Source organism: Loxodonta africana, chromosome 11 (genome assembly GCF_030014295.1).
Source record: "Loxodonta africana isolate mLoxAfr1 chromosome 11, mLoxAfr1.hap2, whole genome shotgun sequence".
NCBI classification, from domain to species: domain Eukaryota; kingdom Metazoa; phylum Chordata; class Mammalia; order Proboscidea; family Elephantidae; genus Loxodonta; species Loxodonta africana.
Genome location: NC_087352.1, coordinates 36606721 through 36623633, shown reverse-complemented (window position 1 = coordinate 36623633; position 16913 = coordinate 36606721).

Sequence of the window (16913 nt, the reverse complement as noted above, 5' to 3'; positions counted from 1 at the left end):
GCCATAGCACGTAACCACTGTGCTACCAGGACTGCAAAAGTATACTCAGTTGTAAATCAGAAAACAGAAGAACAAAGTATTTATTTATTACATCATTGGTAATTTCAGCACAATCTTTTAACTTTTGGCATCTGACCTAGAAGAGTAACAACACTTCGCTTTATTAAAAAAGCAAAAATTGAGAAAATATATTTCAAAATACCTTAAAATGAAGAGGAAAAAAACTTAGAAGATATAATTCAACCAATGACCTGAATCATCACAAAATATCAAATTTCTGTGGATATTGTACACATTACTTTTCTATGAATTGAAATTTCTTTTGGATGTGGAAATAGAGTATAATACATTGTAACATAACAATCGTAAGGATGGCTCTTGACTGGGCAGTGTTTCGTTTTGTTGTGCATGGGGTCACTATGAGTCGGAACGGACTAGACGGCACCTAACAACAACATTATAATTGGGATAACAAAATAAATCTAGGGATAAATTTAAGATCAATTAGAAAATAATTGTTTGAAGAAATTATATTTAGTCTTCAGTCAAGACAGAAGATTTTTTTCTAATATAGGGTGTAATGAAATAATTATTTCTTTTGACTATATTTTATCCTCCCTTTTTTCCATTTGAAATTTTTACAAGCAAGTCTCTCAACATTCTTTCTACCATCCTACGCACTTCAAAAAGAGTCTTGCTCACTGATCTGACTAAAAATACCCTTCAGGAATTATGCCAAGAAAGTATTTGATTAAATAGTAAATGTAGATGATTTCGTCATGAAAGCAACATCCGTAAGTGCTTTTTCCAACCATGAAAATGATGCTTAAATAGTGTTACCAAGAGTTCAATGAAAAACAGCACCTCTGTCTTATATTGATGTTGTTGTTAGGTGCCCTAAAGTCAGTTCTGACTCATGGTGACCCTATGCACAATAGATTGAAATACTGCCTGGGCCTGTGCCATCCTCACAATCATTGCTATGCTTTAGCTCATCGTAGCAGTACTGTGTCAATCCATCTGGTTGAGGGTCTTCCTCTTTTTCACTGACCCCTTTCTTTACCAAGCATGATGTCCTTCTCCAGGGACCGATTCCTCCTGATAACAGGTCCAAAGTATGTAAGACAAAGTCTCGCCATCCTTGCTTCTAAGAAGCACTCTGGTTGCACTTTTTCTAAGACAGAATTTTTGTTCTTTTGGAAATCCATGGTATATTCATTATTCTTTGCCAACAGCACAATTCAAAGGTGTCAATTCTTCTTTGGCCTTCCTTATTCATTGCCCAGCTTTCACATGCACATGAGGCAACTGAAAATACCATGGCTTGGGTCAGGGGCACCTTAGTCCTCAAGGTAACATATCTACTTTTTAACACTTTACAGAGACCTCTTGCAGCCGATTTGCCCAATGCAATGCGACTTTTGATTTCCTGACTGCTGCTTCCATGGCTGTTGATTGTGGATCCAAGTAAAATGAAATCCTTGACAACCTCAGTTTTTTCTCCCTTTATTGTGATGTTGCTTATTGGTCTGGTTGTTTTCTTTTTCTTTATATTGAGGTGTAATCCATACTGAAGGCTGTGGTCTTTGATCTTCATCGGTAAGTGCTCCAAGTCCTTTTCACTTTCAGCAAGCAAGGTTGTGTCATCTGCACAACCTCGTTGCTAATGAGTTTTTCTCCAATCCTAATGCCTGGTTCTTCTTCATATTTTCCAGCTTCTCAGATTATTTGCTCAGCATACAGATTGAATAGGTATGGTGAAAAGATACAACCCTGATGCACACCTTTCCTGACCTTAAACTATGCAGTATCCAGTTGCTCTGTTCAAACGACTGCCTCTTGATCCATGTACGGATTCCTCAAGGGCACAATTAAGTGTTCCGGAATTCTCATTCTTCACAATTTTATTCATAATTCATTATGATCCACACAGTCGAATGCTTAGCATAGTCAATAAAACAGAGGTAAACATCTTTCTGGTATACTCTGCTTCCAGTCAGGATCCATTTGACATCAGCAATGATATCCCTAGTTCCACGTCCTCTTCTAAATCCAGCTTGCATTTCTGGTAGTTCCCTGTCGATGTACTGCTGCAGCCACTTTTGAATTATCTTCAGCAAAATTTTGCTTGCATGTGATATTGTTTCATAATTTTCACATTTAGTTGGGCCACCTTTCTTGGGAATAAGCATAAATATAGATCTCTTCCAGTCAGCTGGCTAGGTAGCATTCTCCCAAATTTCTTGGCATAGACAAGTGAGCACTTCCAGCACTTCTTTGGTTTGTTGAAACATCTCAACTGGTATTCTGTCAATTCTTGTAGCCTTTTTTTTTTTTTTTGCCTATGCCTTCAGTGCAGCTTGGACTTCTTCCCTCAGTACCGTAAGCTCCAGATCATATGTTACTTCCAGAAATGGCTGAACATCAACTAATTCTTTTTTGGTATAGTGACTCTGTGTATTCCTTCCATCTTCCCTACATGTCTGTCAGTTTGTCATACTGTGGGGGCTTGTGTGTTACTATGATGCTGGAAGCTATTCAACCGATATTCAAATACCAGCAGGGCCACCCATGGCGGACAGGTTTCAGAAGAGCTTCCAGACTAAGACTAGGAATAAGGACACAGCAGTCTACTTCTGAAAAGAATTAGCCAGTGAAAACATGTCTTAAATAATCACTACAATACTCTAAAAACATATTCCAACTCAACCCTTCTAAACCACATCCTCCCCATCATTTCTCAAATGTAAGAAGACTTGTGTTCTCAAAGATGGTTTTGGCTGTGGATCCCAGCTTCACCTTGATCTTCAATGTCACTCGTATCTCATCTCTCTTGGCAGCCCCTTCCCTTCACTCTGCTTTACACCTATTTGAATGTGGAACATCAATTCCTTCTCTTGATCTCCAACACCAGAATAACAACAGGAATAAATAAAACCATTAACTACAACTGAGTGTGAGGTATCCCTGCCCTTGAAGGCCCTTGAGCCAGTCCAACCTTTGATTGTTTTCACTGGCTGTCTTTAAGTCACAGCAAAGCTATTCGTACAGTTTTCTCTTGCAAAGCAATTCAGCTGATTTCATTATTTACCACCATACTCAAGTTGCTCTGCACAGAACCATTAAATGGCTCTGTGAAAAGAAGGGACATCAAACATAGGTCCCAGGTTTTCTCCTGAAAAATCATTAATAGTCCTTTTCTTAACTTTGCATTCCTCTGCTGCTTTTCCTGGGGAAGTAACATTAAGATCTGACTTAGATGGGGGAGTATAGAGCCTCACTCAGTGTGTAAGCTTCGTCTCTGTTCATAGGCTTACTGCGCAACCTTCTCTCTTCTTCTAAGATGGGTGTGAACATGCCCTCACAGAACACAGAGCACTCCGGTTTGTTTTTTTCATCTTTAACTAAGAATAGATCTTTATTGAGAAAGAAACACATTACCTATTTTTAAATGTATTTTACTTTTTTTTTTCATAGTTCAATTTTGGTAGGGTCTGTAGAACAGCACTCCTGAGGAGAATTGTCAGAAGGATATGTGGAGTCCTCTTCAGCTGATCCGTATGCTTCCAACGGCTATTATTTAACATTGTCCACTTATTTAACCTTGTGAAATCTGGTAACTACACCTATGGTCTCTGCCTTAAGGAATTTGCTACACATTACTACTATGGGTTGAACTATGTCCTTCCCCCCAAATTTGTTGAAGTGCTAACTCCAAATACCACTGAATGTGACCTTATTTGGAAACAGGGTTTTTACAGATGTCATACTTGATTTGGGTGGGCCCTAATCCAATGAATAGTGTCCTTATAAGAGGGAAATTTAGGCATGGGTACACAAATGAGAGAACACCATGTGAAAACAGAGGCAGAGATTGGACTGATAAAACTACAAGCCAAGGAATGCCAATGAGCACAAAGAACTGCTGGCAACCATCAGAAACCAGGGTAGAAGCATGGAATAGATTCTCCCTCACAGGTTCCAGTAGGAACCAATTCTGTCAACACCTTGATTTCAGACTTCCAGCCTCATGAACTATTAGAGAATATACTTCTGTTGTTTTACACCAGCCAGTTTGCAGCAATTGTTTTAGCAGACCTAGGAAACTAATGCAATTACCAGCTCTCTACTCATGAATGAAATCTTATTCTGACTGGGCTAATTTGGGTTTATTAAAAGAGTGAGGAGACACAGATTCTTTTGAAAAAATTTGCATAGTAATCTAGGTGCCCTCAATTATTAGCCGTAAGTGATAAGTATTTTTATTAAAAAATTATTCTTGTTGTAACTATGATTAATTAAATATTTAACTTTAAAAATGTAGGGCACCTTTTTTTTTTTTTAATAGAATTTGCACGAAGTTGCTGATATTCTGACACGCAGTGAAACCTCACAAAGTGAAGGACTAGACCCAATTGATGTCTCTGAATCTTCACATAAGATCATCATATCCTCCTGACTTGGAGGAGAAAGGAGAAAAGGAGACTAGGCAATGGCAGAGCACATGGTGTGAAGGAGCTGATAATTGTAGGATAAAATCATTCATGTAAAGTGGCCACTATATGATACAAACTGTGTTCAGAACTTTACACTCATGGTTTTATCCTGCCATTATCCTGGGCATTTGGGCTTAGCCTTCTCATTGTAGCATAGTGGTTAAAGGTATGGCTGCTAACCAAAAAGTTGGCAGTTCTAATCTACCCGGTGCTCCTTGGAAACCTTTAAGGGGCAGTTCTACTCTATCCAATAGGGTCCTTTTGAGTTGGAATCAACTCAACAGCAACGGGTTTTCCTTATTGTTGTGAAGTAATTTAGGCTTTTAGAGGGTAAATATCTATCTTATTGAAGTGAAAAAAGTCAATGTTAATGGATTTTCATAAGCATGCACAACATAAAAATCTATATTGCTTTTAACCACTGATTTGCCTACTCTAATTTTCTGAAAAATAGGAAAAAATAAACAAATATGTATATTTTATTCTAACGAAATAAGAATTTCAAGCTCAGTTTTAAATTATTGTATTCATTATATTAAAAATAAATTTTTCTCTTTGTAATTGTTTTCCTATGATGATACTACAAAGCTTCAACAGTTATTTAATGTTTAAAGCACAATGCTTATCTCTGAAAAATATTTCATTAGTTTAGAGACTATAAATTAATCATATTATGCAGCTTAAAATATTGCAGGGAGATTATCTTTGAAAATACTAGGTAGTGTTCTATGGAGTATCAGCAAGTGAGAAATTGCAATTTAATACAGGGTGTGTCATACTACAATTGCAATTTTCTCTATTATTTGTTTTGCTTATTTCTTAGTTAATATACAATTCACTGAACTTAATTTTCAAGTCATCCCTAACGCACTGTTAATTAAGATCACATGTTTGCAATTTAAGCATCAGATGGTGTGCCTTAGTGTTAAAAAATTACAATACACAATTGCATCCATTTCCACTGTAAGAAACAATATCAAATAAATTTTATAAAACTAAAACCTTGGTATAAATATGAGAAAATATTTAAGTGTATATGATTTTACACCTAATTAGTCTAAATAAGGGGTCACAGTTTGGATGACTAATAAGAATGTGAGCTAAACAACTGACCCATAACAAAATTAACGTGGCCATGTCTAGGCCACTTTTTTTATGTTAATTCGAATTTAATTTTCACTAAATTCAGACTAGCTTTTAATTTCTCTTCAGACTTCTTCCTTGACCCCTATTATTCAGTATGTGTTGCTGAATCTAAATATTTTGAGATATTCTAGCTATTGCTATTAGTTTCTGTTTTTTTTTTTTTTTTTTTTTTCCTACTGGTCTGTACTTGGTATGCTTTCTATTCTTCAGGCTTGACCTTTGGCCTTAATATTTTTAAAGTTTAATGAGTTTTTAAATTAAGCCTTTTTGTATAAGAATTATTTTCCTGAAAGTGGAACTGAAATAATAAGGGGTTTAGTTATGTCAGGATGCCACAAGGTTTATGAATATTCTAAGCTGCCAAGTTCTCTCAAAGAGAACAGGGCATAAAAAGATAATGTATAACATTTTCCTTGATAATACTCTTCCCACATCATTCAGGTAGTTATTGTATTGTTAGAAGAAGACTGGAATTGGGTGACAAATATGAATTTCTATGGTTTGTATAAATATTGGTAAAAATGTATTCGTGTTTAAGAAGATTAAGGCCTCTTTTGTGTCCCTTGGACAGCTCAAGGAAATAAAATGTCCTATGTATTCCCTTCCAGAATAGCTTTAGGCGATGTGGAATAACAAACAAAGGGCTACAGCTATTCTTAACGGGATCCTGACAATAGTTGAAATCTTGTTTCCACAAGTACAAGCACTGATATTAATTTACTTGCAGTTAAAATGGTTGCTTCTATATGTGGTTTACATGGGGCTTAGCAAAATTTGCCACCTCCCCTTCAGTCAACAATAATAATATGATGTGATGGTTACTGTTATGTGTCAGCTTGGCTAGTCTATAATTCTCAGTGGTTTGGCAGACACTATATCACCTCTCACTTTTTGATCTGATGTGAGTAGCCAATCAGCTGGAAGAGGAGCTTCCTTGGGGGTGTGGCCTGAATCCATGGTATAAAGGAATGTTCTGGCAAAGTTCACTTTCTCATGATCCTGTATTTGTCTTGCCATCCTCTGTTCTTGGAACATGAGAAGACTTCAGTCTACTGCCTGACCAGCAGATTATGGTTTTGCCAGCTCTTGCAACTCTGTGAGTCAGGAAAAGCCTCCAACCTGCCACCTGAGCCTTGGATTTGGGACCAGCCAGCCTCCATGATTGCCTGAACCATTTTCTTGAAATAAATCTCTCTCTCTGTATTTATAAATACACTTCACTGGTATATTATTCATTATATTATTTTCCTGATTTCACTTGTATTGCTCTTTTAGACAACCCAGCCTAAGACAAAGGGGTAGTGGTTAAAACAAAGTAATTAAGCTTTAGACTGATGTTTGGGAAAAATAATTAAGTGTTCATTTCCAAATTCACCTCCCTCCCCCACCTAGCTACATATTATCTAGGTTTATCTAGCAACATATTGTCTTTTGATAATTTTAGTTATGATATAATAGCATTTAGAAATTACTAAATTTGCAATAAAATTTAGCAATAATGATTTCATTTTACAAATTGAGTAGAAGGCTTAATAATGGCAAATATAAAGAGGTCTGTAGGTAAATTTTTTGATTAAATCATTTAGTGTGACATAAACAAAGGCAATTTAAACATTCAAATATGTATGTTTTATATTGAATGGACTTCGTATTGCCTTTAACATATCAGGTTTTCTTGTAACTTTGATTGTTTACCTTCTTCAGGAAAGAAAAATATGCAAGCAGATCTGGGTTGATACTATGTATGTATTTTGCCTAGACATGTAGTATCACAAAAAAAAAACAAAATATAACATTCAAACAAATTATACTGGAGGCTAGCACATGTTTATATCTCATTTATTATGAAGTAATAAAACATTTCACTCTTGCTTCTTGAGACATGTTGCCTGAAAATAGGCATAATTTAGAAGTAAGCAGAATGCTAAAATTGCAGGTAAAACCGTAAGCATTAAAAAATTGGCATTTTGAAATCTAACTTTTCAAAAAAATTATTCTTTTTTATAAACACTTCCACAAGTCAAAAGAAATGGAGGATAGAAAAAAAAATCCACCTAAAACACAATAAAATATTATTTTTAAAAAATTTGAAAAAAAAAGAGATAACAGGAAAAAAAAACATGGAAAAAAGCAAAGTTTAGATTGGCGTATTTACCATTTTTTCCTATTGATCTGTTAAAAATTATGAAAGCATCTTTAGTGTATCACTGAAATTAATTTACATTTTAATTTCCTCTGCCTTTCTAAGAAAAAAAAACTTAGCCATAGTTCACCCAGTGTATACAGTTACTGGTGTTGGATGAGAAAATATTTGATAAAAAAAAAGTGAGACAAAGATTATTTTCAGTTGTTTACATTGGTGTGCTGTAGGATTTTGGCTTTACAACTTGGCTGTAACAATCTTAAGAAAAAAAGGTGTAATTTGATAAATGCCTATAAAACATATCAATAATGCAGTTTGGAAATTTCCTATTGTAATATGTTTCTGTTGTTGTAGGTAGCTGCCATCTAGTCTGTTCCAACTCATAGAAAACCTGTGTACAACAGAATGAAACACTGCCTGGTCTTGTGCCATGCACCATCCTTACAATTGTTGCTATGTTTCATCTTATCGTAGTGGCCACTGTGTTAATCCATCCCGTTGAGGGTTTTCCTCGTTTTTGTAGGCCTTCTACTTTAACCAATCATTATGACCTTCTCCATGGTCTGGTCCCTACTGATAACATTTCCAAAGTACAAGACACAAAGTCTCTGCATCATCACTTCTAATAAGCATTCTGGCTAAACATCTTCCAAGATAGATTTGTTCATTCTCCTGGCATCCATGGTGTATTCAATATTCTTCACCAATATCATAGGTGAAGTTCTTCTTTGGTCTTCCTCATTCATTGTCCAGCTTTTGTATGCCTATATGGCAATTGAAAATACCATGGCTTGAATCAGGAGCACCTTAGTTCTTAAAGTGACATCTTTGATGTTTAACACCTTAAAGAAGTCTTTTGCAGTGGACTTATCCAATGCAATATGTCATTTGATTTCTTAACTTCTGCTTCCACGGACATAGATTGTAGATCCAAGTAAAATGAAATCCTTGACAACATCAATATTTTCTCCCTTTATTTTGACATTGCTTTTTGGTCTGGTTGTGAGGATTTTTGTTTTCTTTGTGTTGAAGTGTAATCCATACTGAAGGCTGTAGTCTTTGACCTTCATCAGTAAGTGCTTCAAGTTCTCTTCACTTTCAGCTAGCAAGTTTGTCATCTGTACAGCACAGGTTGTTAGTAAGTCTTCCTCCAATCCTGATGCCACATTCTTCTTCATATAGTCCAGCTTCTCAGATCATTTGCTTGGCACATAGATCGAATAATTATGGTAAAAGAATACAACCCTGGCACACATCTTTCTTGACTTTAAACTATGCAGTATTTCCTTGTTCTGTTCTAACAATTGCCTCTTGGTCTATGTGCCTCATGAGCACAATTAAGTGTTATGTAATTCCCATTCTTCACAATGTTATCCATAATTTGCTATAATTCACACAGTCAAATGCCTTTTCATAGTCAATAAAACACAGATAAGCATCTTTCCAATATTTTCTTCTTTCACCCAAGATCCATTTGACATCAGCAGTCTTATCCCTTATTCTACAGCTTCTTCTGAATCTGGCTTAAATTTCTGGCAGTTTCCTGTTGATATACTGTTGCAGCTATTCACTTTTTGAATTATCTTCACCAAAAATTACCCTATGGGGCAGTTCCACTCTGACCTACAGGGTCACTAGAGAGTCGGAATCAACTCTGCCTCAAAGGGTTTGGTGTTTGGTTTTCACCAAAAATTTACTTGTGTGTGATATTAATGATATTGTTCCATAATTTCCCCATTTTGCTGCATCACCTTTCTTTGGAATGGGGACTAATATGGATCTGTTCCAGTCAGTTGGCCAGGCAGCCGTCTTCCAAATTTCTTGACTTAGACAAGTGAGTGCTTCTAACATTGCATTCATTTGTTGAAGATTCTGTCGATTTCTGGAGCCTTGTTTTCAATAATGCCTTCAGTGCAGTTTAGACTTCTTCCTTCAATACCTTCAGTTCTTGATCAGTGCTAAACAAAAACAGAAACAGTGCTATACATCCTGAAATAACAGAACGCTTACCAATTCTTTTTAGTATGGTGACTTTGTATATTTCTTCCATCTTCCTTTGATGCTTCCTGCGCCTTTCACTATTTTTCCCATGGAATCTTTCAATATTGCATCTTGAGGCTTGACATTTTCCTTCAGTTCTTTCAGTTTAAGAAATGCTGAGTGTGTTCTTCCCTCTTGGTTTTCTAACTCTAGGTCTTGCACATTTCATTATAATACTTCATTTTGTGTTCTCAAGTCGCAATTTGAAATCTTCTTTTCAGCTCTTTTACTTCTTCATTTCTTCTTTATGCTTTAGCTACTGTACATTCAAGAGTGTGTTTCAGAGTCTCTTCTTTCATCTGTTTCGGTCTTTTCTTTCTTTCCTGTCTTTTTAATGACCTTTTGGTTTCTTCATGTATGATGTCCTTGATGTCATTGCACAGCTCATCTGGTCTTTGGTCATTAGTGTTTCATGTGTCAAATGTATTCTTGAGACGGTCTCTAAATTCAGATGTGATGTAGTCAAGTTTGTACTTTGCCTCTGGTAGACTTGTTTGAATTTTCTGCAACTTCAACTTGAACTTGTACATGAGCATTTCATTGTCTGTTTTGCAGCCAGCCACTGTCATTGTTCGGAATTATGATATTGAGCTTCTGCATTGTCTTTTGCCACAGATGTAGTCAATTTGATTCCTGTGTATTCCATCTGGTGAGGTCCATGTGTATAGTTGCTGATTATACTGTTGAAAAAAGTTATTTGCAATGAATGAGTCATTGGTCTTGCAAAATTCCATCATATGATTTCCAGTGTCGTTTCTATCACCAAGGCCATATTTTCCAACTACAGATTCTTCCTCTTTGTTTCCAACTTTCACATTCCTATCACCAATAATTATCAATCCATCCTGATTGTATCTTTGATCAATTTCAGATTGTAGAAGTTGGTAAAAGTCTTCAATTTCTTCATCTTTGGCATTAGTGGTTGGTGTGTAAATTTGAATAACAGTCATATTAACTGGTCTTCTTTGTAGGCATATGGATATTATCCTATCCCAGATAGCATTGTACTTCAGCACAGATCTTGAAATGTTCTTTTTGATGATGAATGTGACTTCATCCTTCTTTAATTTGCCATTCACAGCATAGTAGACCATATGGTTATCCAATTCAAAATGGCCAATATTGGTGCATTTCAGCTCACTAATGCCTAAGATATAAATCTTTATGCATTCCATTTCATTTTTGATGACTTCCCATTTCCCCGATTAAAACTTCTTACATTCCACAATTAGATTATTAACGGATGTTTGCAGCTGTTTCTTCCCATTTTGAGTCATACCATATTAGCAAATGAAGGTTCTGAAAGCTTTAATCTATTCACATAGTTAAGGCTGACTCTCCTTTGAGGAGGTCACTCTTCCCCAGTCATATTTCGAGTGCCTTCCAAGCTAAGGGGCTCATCTTCTGGCACTAAATTAGACAATATTCTACTGTCAATACACCACCAGGCCTCTCTTCCTAGTCTGTGTTAGCCTGGAAGCTCGCTGACACTTGTCTACCATGGGTGACCCTTCTGGAATTTGAAATACCAGTGGCATAGCTTCCAGCATCACAGCAACACGAAAGCCACCAGAGTATGACAAATTGACAGATGAGTGATGGTATAGTAACATATAATAACTGTGTATATATTTACATATAACTCTAAATATATTTATTTATGTTGATTGTATGATAGAAAAAAGTTTGGGAGGGTGCACATTTATTTCTCTATTTTAAAAAGAGTTCATGACTAAGATGTCATTCATGCTTAAACAAAAATAAACAAGTGTGTGATTATAATGTTAAGAGTTTTCATTGTTATGATTGGCTCATACCCTATGCTTCAATCAACTGACATTTACAACAACCTTAGCGGGCTTTGGATGTTATCAAATTTGAAGACTCTTTTTTAATCCAACACTGCTGGGCAAGCCACATGCAAAAAAAAGATGACAATAGACATTGGTTGGTGATTTGAATTTGAACAAATTTGTGTGTATGTGTATTATTCAGACAAAAAAGGAATGAAGAACTCATACATTCTACAAAATGTATGAATCTTGAAAACACTATGCTGTCAGTCAAAGAAGGACAAACACCACATGATTCCACTTACATGAAATATCTAGAATAGGCAAATTCATAGAGGCAAAAAGTAGAGAGTTGGCAGATGCTAAGAGGAGGAGGAAATGAGAAATGACTGCTAATGAGTGTGAGGTTTACTTCTGGGTTAGTAAAAATATTCTAAATTTATTGTGATGCTGGTTAAACGACTGAGAATAGACCAAAAAAGCTATGGAACTTTATACTTCAAATAGATGGATTGTATTGTATGTGAATTACAAGCCACTAAGGGTGAATACAGTCTTGTATATTCATAAAATGGAATACAATACATGATTGAAAGTGAATGAACTACAGAAACAAGCAAGAACTAGTTGTATAAACACAGTGTTTTTTTCCCCCAGAAAACAACATAAATGTTCATAGAATTATGATTGAGTGCTGGAAATATTCATATGTTCTAAAAAGCTGCTGTACATATTATGGATAATAAACATATTCCAATAAACATACTTTCTGAGAAGTTGAGAAACACTTTTTAGTTATTGTGAATCATATATGAACAGAAAAATATATGTTAGAGACTTATGAAATACTTTCCTGTCAAGTGTTTATATGTACACATTTGTGTAATCCAAATATCTCCATCCAAAACACCTATTAAGGTGAGGTATCCAGTCGATACAAACTAATGAATAGATTGAACCGTTCAGATTCATTATTTCCTAAAATAATGGAGTACTCAAATAAAGTTTCCAAGATTATCTGAGCCGGAGACCTACTTCCGTCTTTCGTTATCATTATTATCCTTTATCTGTTTCCCAGGCACCAGTCCTTGAAGTGCTTGTTACGCCACGGAGCGAACAAACAGGCCTACTGTTGATCACAGGAAGTGGTTGCTAACGCACACTTTCACTTAAGAAAAGTGAAAAAGCCACAACGCCAGGTGCTCTATTTCCCTCTTTCTCCATCTTTGTTAGCAGTCATCCTTTTAGTATCATCATGTAATCTTGTTTTGGGGGAGTAAAGACGATTGAAAAGGACGTGGTTCTCCAAGAATAATATTTGCATCCTTTGTAGTTTTTAAATACTGTCTCTTTCTCTCTCTCTGTGACACTGCCTCTCTCTCTGTCTCTCTATGTGTGTGAGAGAGACAGACAGACAGAGACAGAGAGAGAGGCAACTCAATTGTTCTCTTTTTCATTTTATCATCTCCATATGGGCAACACTGTACCGATTCCAAAATGAAGGGAGGAGAGATGAGAAAAATTAGATTTGACATAACAAGGTGAGAAAGCAAGATTAAGACAGACATGCAGAAGAAATACAAGAAAAAAGTCAGAAGGCTAGGGAAAAATAAACTACCAGATGAAGTGCTTCCAGAAAGGAATAAAAAACCTAGCAAATAAATGTTAAGTCAAGACTCAAACCAGCCAGGGTTTTGGCAAGAGTACATTGTAGATTCTTTAAGTATTGGAGTGACAATTTTTCTTTACTGCATTCCTAAAACCTTGCCATACCCCTCGTTTAATCAGTTTCCAAAGAGAATGGAAACACTAGTGAGGTACTTCCTAAATTAGATGCAAGGGAGTGACAGCAAAACTATGATTGGACATACGTAATTATTTTCTTTGGGACATTAGGAAGTAACAAATTACCATATAAATTGCTTCAGACTTTAAAGTGCATTTTAATGGTTTTCTATCATGTATATGCCAGTGAGAGAGAAAGCTGATTTGTATTTCAAAATAGAAGAGACTTTAAAAAGGTGTGCATATCATAGTTATTTAATTAAAATAAAAAGATGTAGGCAACGTTTCAAATGAATACCCCTCATTACTTAATAGCCATAGAGTACCAGGGTTAATTCCAAAGAGTGCCATTTGTACTCAAAGCAACTTCTTCCTCTCACAACCACATATGAGCACACTTTATTTAAGTTCACTCTTGGCATATTATTTATACTAACTCTGGATGTAAGTAACTCAAATTGGTTTTGCTGAAGTGGTTGATTCTAAGTCCTTTCACCGTATCCTTCATATTTTTCCAGCGAATATGGCATTATATCTATTTCAACTGAACCAAATGACATTACCTTTGCCCATCCAATCAGAACAAATTTTTATAATCCGTGAGTACCAATTTTTCCCGTCAACAATTTTGTCCCTCTTATAGCTCAGGAATATATTTGCATGACTATTATTTATGCTTTGCACCAAATCCACTGTTTTACAATGGCTTATAGCAAAACTATGCATTCATCTGTACTTTCTGAAGGTTTAGGTAGAAATCATTTAAGTCAGAAATGTAACTGATTAAACTGCAGGAGAAATGTGTTAGTGCTTGAAGTTCTGATTTCTTAAGTACTCACTGGGGAACAACATGTACAGTAAAATATATTCTCTGATGAGATCTTGCCAGTAAAAATCTAAAATAATTATGTAGATATATAAATACCAGTAATCAAATTTCTTCAGAAAGATTGCTGGATAAAAGTGATTCAGCGACTTAGAACAGGAAGTTTTCTCTTTTTATCATCTATTTAAGAGTGCATTGAAGCTGTGTGTTTAAGGATGGCTTTGCACGTTGAGGAAACCCTGGTGGCATAGTGGTTAAGAGCTCTGGTGGCTAACCAAATGTCAGCTGTTCAAATCCAGCAGACACTTCTTGGAAACCCTCCGGGGGCAGTTCTACCCTGTCCTATTGGGTCGCTATAAGTCAGAATCGACTAAGAGGCAATGGGTTTGGGTTGAACGCTGATGTTCTGTTTTGTTTAATCTTTTAAAGCTATCTTGGGATTCACGAATATGTAAATAAGTGGAAAATACTGCTTTGTTGGAGGAAGGAAGTAGTGGCTCAATGGTAGAATGCTCCCCTGTCAATACCAGAGACCTGGATTTGATTCCCAGTCAATGTACCTTATATGCAGTTACCGCCTATCCGTCAGTGGAGGCTTGCATTTTGCTATGGTGCTGAATAAATCTACTTTTTATAGTTACTTAAACTTACTTCTTACATTTCTTATGCTTACTTCTTGCTTTGTCATACAGAATTTTCAAAATATGTATACTCAATAATAAAATCAGTAATCTTTACGGCTTGGTCAAGGGTATTTTTAAGTGAAATTGGCTTTTTCAATACAGGTATATAGAGGGAAGACGTAATTATTTTGGACACGTCATCAGGAAAGACTAATAATTGGAGCAGGACATCATGCTTGGTAAAGCAGAGGGCCAGAGAAAATGCGGGAAACCATCGAAAAGATGGATTGACACAATAACCACTGTAATGGACTCAGGCATACCAACAATCATGAAGGTGATGCAGGACCAGGCAATGCTTCGTTCTGTTATACAGAAGGTCTCTGTGAGTCAGCAACCAGCAACAACAGCAAAGTGAGGTACGCATAACTACTGTAGAGTTTGACGGCACTGCTTTGATTTATGCTAAGGTACCAAAAGACGATTTTATACCCTCACTGTAAATGTCAACACAGTGAAAAAAGGTAAAAAAATAAAATTATATTTATGGAAATGGCCTTAGATTCACAGACTCCTTGAAAGCATATCAGAGGTCCCTAAAGGTAAGCACACCACACTTTGAAAACTGTTGCACTGAACTTGGACTTACCCTAGACCCATTCTAGCAAAGCCTTAATAGAAGCCCTGTCAGGACAGAGCAGTGACACAGTGTGAGGCTCTGCCTTGCACAGTTTAAGGGGCTTGGGAAACATCTTAGGATTTCCCCAGATCTACCCCAAACTGTTACAAATTTCAAATTGTGCAAACAGCAATTGAACTACTCGCAAAACCAAAAATCACCTCTCTTAGAGGGTAAAATAAAATGTGGAGTATCTATAAAACATAGTCTAAAATGCCCAGGGTTTAGTATAATGTCATTAGATGCATAAGGAAACGAAAGATCTAATTTATAGTGAAAAAAAAACAAAAAGCAGCAATCACTAGAAATTATCCTATGACGGCTCAGATGTTAAATTTAGAAGACTAAGAATTTAAAACAGATTCATAGAAAAGTCCAATAAGATAAAATGATTTTAATGAATAAACAGATAGATAAGCCAGATAAATCTAAAATATAAAGAAGAACCAAATAGACATTCTACAACTAGAAAGCAAAATAACTAATATAAAAATAAATTTAAAAAATACCTATGCGGAGGTGGCAGAAAAAAAATTGTGAACTTGAAGATAGATGAATGCAAATTATTCAATCTGAAGAACAGAGGGATCATGTAATAAAAACAAGCAGATCCTTGGAGGTCTATGGGACATTATCCAACTCTCTAACACATTTGTAATTGGAATCGCAGAATAAGAATAGGGTGGTATCGGGGAAGGAATGAAGAAAAATGCCCTATAACTTCTCACACTAGAAGAAAAACACTGATTTACAGATCAGACAAGGTCATAGGACCTAAAGCAGACTAAATATAAAATGAACAACATCTAAGCACACGTAGTCAAACTCTGAAAACCAGAAGATAAAGAGAAAAATTTAAACAGGGCCAGAAGAAATAGACCTCACGTACTGGTGTAAAAAGATAACAGTGACTCTTTATCTTCAGAACGAACAGAGGCTACAAGAAAAAGGAACTCCATCTTTGAAGTGCTAAAAGCAAAACCTCTCCACTTAGAAACCTATATCCAATGAAAATATCTGAATTTGAGGGGAGAATTAAGGAACTTTTAGACAAATGAAGTTGGGATAATTTATTACCAGCTTAACTGCCCTACAAGAGATGTTAAATGATGTTCCTCAGGCATAAGAGAAAGGAATAAAGAAAAAACAAACAAATGAACCCATTGTTGTCAAGTCGATTCTGACTCATAGCAACCCTATAGGACAGAGTAGAGCTGCCTCCCAGAGTTTCGGGAGCAGACTGCCCTATCTTTCTCCCTCAGAGCAACTGGTAGGTTTGAACCACCAAACTTGGGGTTAGCAGCTGAGAACTTAAGGATACTATCTTAGTCATTTAGTGCTGCCATAACAGAAATATTGCAAGTGGATGGCGTTAACAAAGA